The 6,271-nt window shown below is 41.4% G+C and overlaps 1 pseudogene; it reads left to right on the top strand.

Moving 5' to 3' along the window:
* Positions 1 to 88: 88 nt before the first annotated feature.
* LOC101571628 lies at positions 89 to 627 on the top strand (annotated as a pseudogene).
* Positions 628 to 6,271: the final 5,644 nt, after the last annotated feature.

The raw sequence follows: 6,271 nt of genomic DNA, 5'->3' as shown, positions 1-6,271 counted from the left end.
CCACTGAGTTACATCCCCGGCCTCCTTCATAATTTAAAATGAGGTTCTTGAAGGGTCATGGAGTACCGGTTGTGGTGGGCACAGCATGATGACCACACTGGGGGCCTTCGCCTGTAATGATATGCTTCATTTCAACAACGCTAACCTGGATCCACTTACAGAAACTCATGGGCTTCCCTTTTACTTGCAGCACTTCGCCCACTGGCCAGAGTATCTCATCATGGCGGAGGCTCTGGGGGAGTGTTGATGGGCTACATCACAGGCAAAGCAGAAGGCTCTGTCACGAGGGAGGAGTGCCATGGCCCTGTCACAGCTCTGTCTATCGCTCCTGAATTTCAGCACCTTGGTTTGGCTGCTAAACTCATGGAATTACTGGAAGAGATCTGGGAGAGAAAGTGTGGCTTTTTTTCTGGATCTCTTCATCAGAGTGTTTAACCAGGTTGCAGTCAACATGTATATAAGAAGCTGGGCTACAGCGTATACCGGACGGTCATAGAGTACTACTTGGCCAGCAACGGGGAGCCAGATGAGGATGCTTATGATGTGAGGAAAGTGCTTTCTAGGGACACAGGGAGGAAATCCATCATCCCTTTACCCCACCCAGTGAGGCCTGAAGACATTGAATAACCTTGGGCAGTGGCTCCTAGGCTGACTGATGCCCTGGTAGTTTATGGACAATATTTTCACTAGATGGTCTTGGAGTTCTTAGATTAGAAGAAAAGGATATCATTTAGGTCTTAAAAACTTTTAGAAATATAGATTATAAAGTGTATTTTAAATTTCATTTCCAGTTAGTATCATACCTATTAAAGCTGTTCACCATAATGACATTCAGTGAAGGAGACCCCTAGGCCAGTCCACTGTCATCATTCAGTGCCCACCATGTGCCAAGGAAAAGACTTGCTATGGCCTCAACTCTGTGCCTGAGGCCACTGCTGAACATACATATTTATTTTGTTATTAACTGCCAATTGATGCTTTAAAAGCATGTACGAAATGCATAAATCTTAGATGTCTAATAAAAGACTTTGTTGACTGTCAATAAATAAATAAATAAGGTTCTTTCCAGCATTAACAAAGGTGGGAATGTTGCATGAAAAGATCCATGTAGGATAAAATAGAGAAAGGTGTGAACTTCTGTTGCTGGAACACAAGTTTACATGTTCTCCGAAGACTTGAACTCTGCATGTTAGTCTATATAACCCATGTGCTGTGGTCTACGTCAAACATAACCTACAACTTTCCTGGTGCTCAGAGCAGGGGCCTCTGGAAGGTGAGTGGATCGTGGAGATCCTGTGATTGTCTGTGGCTTAATCCACAGCTAAGCTCAGAGGTGAATGTGCAGTGAGGAGTTTAGGGCTGGTTGGAGTGGTCACCAAGGGTGTGACCCTCCCAGGTGTCTCCTGTATGTGGTTTCCCACTTGTTCCTCATTTCCTGAACTCCACAAAGTGAGGAGCTATCAGTGCCCAGGCCCTTCCCCCATGCAGTTCTTGAAGTGGAGTGGGAGGACCAGGCAAGGACTGAGACCTTAGAAACTGAGTCCAACTATATATATGCTGAGACTTGTGAACTATGCAACTGCACTGAAGATAACAATGTGTACTAGTAGGGTCATGCTTGGAATGCCTGTCACTCTGGTCTTCTAAATATGAACTGTTTGTCATGACATACCAATGACTGCCATATTGTCTCTCAAGTAAATGCCTGTTTAAAAAGAAGGGGGGAGTAATAAATGAAAACAAGAGACAAGAAAAAATAAAGAAAGAAAACTCTGCTCATTGATATATTGAAGTCTTCTGTATTGGGCCTTGAGTCTGCATGATGAGAAAGTGACCCAAACGTAATTTATGGTTTAGAACCAGTAAAGGTTTAGTTCACACAGCAACATTACCCTGACCATATCATAGTTCACTGAATTCTTTAATCTCTGAAAGGATAATCTGAGTGAAGTTTTATCTGCTGAAGAGTGTTTATGAACTTAACTTATTGCTTGGTTCCTGTTCTGTGGTAAACTGTGCTTTTTCTAAGGCTGAATTTCAAATTTGGTTGACACATTATGAAGGCTAAAACGTACCTGCTCTACACTGGTTGGGTTAAGTGCCTTAAGTCAATGATTAAAATAGAATTAATAGCAATGAGATTGAAGTAGTTAATAGTAATAGTAATTAATAGTAGAGAATTAATAGTAATGCCAAGAAGAAAAGAGGCCTGCTCTCCATCAGAAGAAAAGACCGCAACGCAACCATCTGCACTAGAGTCTGCTGAACTAAGCAATAACATAGGGCAGAGTCTACTTTAAACTGCAAAGATGCAAGTGAGGGTTTGTTTTCCCCCAAGTCCAGGATTCTTCACTATCTTTAGAAATTTAAATCTGTCTTCCCAGAACAAAGATATTTCAGATTTCTTCTAGTTCCCAGTAGAAGAAATTTTACGTACAGATAAAGAAATGATAAAGGCCAGCAAGATAGCTCAGCAGATTAAGTACCTGCTTAGGCAAGCTCAGGGACTGGGGGATCCCCAGCACTGTATGCTGCCCCAGCCCCACCCCCTGGTGCACTGAGCCCTCCACCAAGACCTGGTATAGTGGCACATGACTGTAATTCCAGCTCTGGGGAGCCTAAAAACAGGAGTATCACAACAAGTCCAATCTGCATAATAAGACCCTGTACCAAATACATTAAAAAAGAAAGAAAGAAAGAAGAAAGAAAGAAAGAAAGAAAGAAAGAAAGAAAGAAAGAAAATGAAAAGATAAAAGAATATAAAGTGAGGGATTGCGTTATAGACCAACTTTCCTAATGTGCATGAGGCCCTGGGTTTGATCCATGTAAGAAAAAAATAAGAAAATAAAAAAAGATACAAACAGGTATAAAAGGCATTGCTTAAATTTTCAAAAACATCTAGCAAATAATCAAAATAATCTTTCATTTAAATTATGTATTTCGGGGCCAAGGAGATAGCTGGGTAGAATAAGTGCTTGCCTGGCCAGCACAGGGTCCTGAGTTCAATCCCCAGCATCACAAAAAATAAATAAATAAAATAAATAAATGAATTATGTATTTCTCTAAAGCTTTCATAATGGAAATAAATGGTATCAAGTAAATTATTTTTACTCTATAGTTGTTCCCTATAGTTTGAAAGGACATGAGTAAGTGATGAATAATAATGGAACATATTAAGTGCTCTTATTAGTACTTATTTGGATTATTCCTACCCCATCTTTTCACACATGACATGGGATATTGGTAGTAAAATAACTTTTTATACTCCAATGCATTGTTACTGGAGTTTGAGCTCAAAGCCTTCGTACTGAACTGCATCCTCAGGCCTCTTTATTATTTTTATTTTGAGAAAGAGTCTTTTTAAATTGCTCAGGCAAAACTTGAAATTTCCATCCTCCTACCTCAGTCTTCTGAGTGCTTGGAGTACAGGTGCCTCTCCCCATACTCACCTACTTTTATAAACAAACCCAAACAAAAACTATTTAGAATAATGTATTTTCTGAAGATAGGAAAATATTAATCACATTGAAAAGATAGGCTTGAGAGCCAGGAAGATAGCTCGGCAGGCTAAATGCCTGCCTGGCAAGTGCTAGGTCCTGAATCCATCCCTGATATTGCCAAAAAATAAATTGGAAAAAAAAAAGAACTATAGCTAGCTGGAAGTTACAGTTGAAGAAACTGAAAAGATCAGTTTGGCTCATATTGGTTCATTAATTTTGCATCCCTACATCTTGTATTCTATGTAACTACTTTGAAGATAACAATACAGTGTCTCAGTTACTCTTCTCTCATTGCTGGGACAAATACCCGACATCCAAAATGAGGGAAAGATAGGTTTATTTAGCTCACAGTCCACACTCAGCTGGCTCCAAGGCAGAATAGCACATGGCAGAGGGTAGTCATTCATGGAGGTGGCAAAAAGCAACAGGAGCCAAGGGAGGATTAGCAGCAACAACGGCAACAGAGAGGAAATCTACCTCTCTCATGTTACATTCAGGCTGTCTGCCTTAAGCTGGGGGAAGTCCTCACACCCAGAATCTCAGCAGTACTGAGACCCATAATCCCAGTGGATCTTGAGTTACTCTCAAACTCTAGAAGTCCTGACCCATGACTGCATGAGGCTTTGGGAAGACAGCTAGACACAAACCATAACACACAGTATACTAACCATTGTTAATTTCTTATCCTGTTTTGAAACTGTATTTTTTTATCTTTCTCTTTAAAATAAAAAAATTAAATATTAGTGCAATTTTAAAGGACAAATTGTAAATGAACTAGATATCTCTTATCATGAAATAAAATATACAATGAATTATGATGCACCCATATGTAACTTTTATTTATTATGATTGTGATTACTATTACTATTATTATTATTTTAATGTATTTGGTACAGGGTCTCACTATGCAGCTGGGACTCATAGTGATCCTCCTATTTTCAGTCTCCCCAGAGCTGGGATTACAGGCATGCACCACTATGCTTGGACTGGGTCCCCGGCTGGGCATTCCTGGGGGCAGAGCCAGGGTGGTATGTAGTTCTGGGGATCAAACCTTGGTCCCTGCACATAAGCAGGTGCTTAGTCCACTGAGCTATCTCACTGGTCCTCCATGTGTAACTCATAGAACAGAAATTTTGGAATGGTATCAAATGAAATGTAGAAACATACGATCCATTTATAATAAATGTATTCATTCATTTAATATTTTTTATTTAATAACCAATATATCATAGGCATTATTCAAAAGATGGAAAGACAGAAGTATCTAAGACAAATTAAATTAAATTAAATTAAGTATGTATCCTTCTGGTCATGTATCTATGTATACCTGTCCACCTACATATATTCGGATCTTACTGTGCACCAAGAAGTTCGAAATTCACTATCACCAAACAACTATTTGTCTTAAGATTCTTTCTTTTAGATCCAAGGAATAACCCAAGGAATATCTAGAGAACACTGCGGTTCAAAAATATTTTAAAATGTCTAAAATCTAGGCTGGCTAGACAGCCAGAGGACTGAGCACCTGCTTAGGTAAGCACAGGGACCGAGGTTCTATCCCTGGCACTACGTGCTGCGCCGGGCCCGCCCCCAGGTACGCCCAGCCAAAGACCGAGTCCAGGCGTGGTTGTGTAATCCCAGCACTGGAGAAGCTGAAAACAGGTGGATCACTGTGACTCCCAGTTGTGCAGTGAGACCTTGTACCGAATACATAAAAAGGAAAAATAAATAAAATGTCCAAAATCACAGTTAATCTTTATCAAACAAATTATTTTATGTTCATGCACTATAGTTCCTGCAAATAGTATCAATATGGACAGACAGAATACTATTATAAATTTTAGGGGACAGCTCAGCTATAGAAAACCCTAGAATTCTGCAGAATCTGACAGTCTGGAGGAAGAAAAACATAATGGAATGTCTGTGTCAAAGTAGAATTGTAGGTCTGGGGAGAGAGCTGGGAGGCGTAAGTGCCTGCCTGGCAAAGGCAAGGTCCTGCATTCCATCACAAGCACCGCATGCAGGGCCGGCCTGGAACTGGGCAGGGAATGCCAGCACTGGGGGCGGGGAGGGGGGGGGGCTGAGCTAGGAGGATCCCTATGAGTCCAAACTGCATCGAGACCTGATTAAAAAAAAATTCCAAGAGGGTTGTCCGGCTGGGAGTGGTGACACACACCTCTCATCTCAGCACACAGGAGACTGAGGCGGGAGGACTGCTGTGTCAGCCTGGGCTGCAGTGTGGTTTCATGTGAGCTGCTTAAGGAAACCCCTCACCCTTCCCCTCAAAAAAGAGAGGGTTAACAGGGTTGCTGCTTCCTCCTGTGGATAACCCCAGTAATAATTACTTACTCTGGAATTAATTCCAGTTTACAGAATTGGGATGTGTGTGTGTGTGTGTGTGTGTGTGTGTGTGTGTGTGTTTAACACCCCCCCCCAAATGCATTCTCACTGTGCTGAGTTAGGGACTGCAGCGAAACATGACCCAAGCCCCCGCCTCAGAATTCTGTTTTCTAACAGAACAGGGTTCCTGCCTCGGATTCCTGGGGCATCATCTTCAAATCAGGCGAGCGCTTTCCTTGGAATCTGTGGCCCAGCTCTGCAGAGTCCCTCTGTGTAGGCCTTCAGGACTTGCTCGCCAGGTCTCTTCACCTCACTTAAAGATGTAATGGTCTTCCTTTTTATCCACCAGCCTTAGAGGTGGCAACTGCTTCATGCAAACCTTATGTTGTATTTCTTGTCATTAACTAATTTACCTCCAATAGCTAGTATAT

The sequence above is a fragment of the Octodon degus genome, unplaced genomic scaffold (genome assembly GCF_000260255.1).
Source record: "Octodon degus isolate 3935 unplaced genomic scaffold, OctDeg1.0 scaffold00066, whole genome shotgun sequence".
Taxonomy (NCBI): domain Eukaryota; kingdom Metazoa; phylum Chordata; class Mammalia; order Rodentia; family Octodontidae; genus Octodon; species Octodon degus.
The sequence above is the reverse complement of the archived record's forward strand: the minus strand, read 5'-3'. Positions and strand labels throughout refer to the sequence as shown.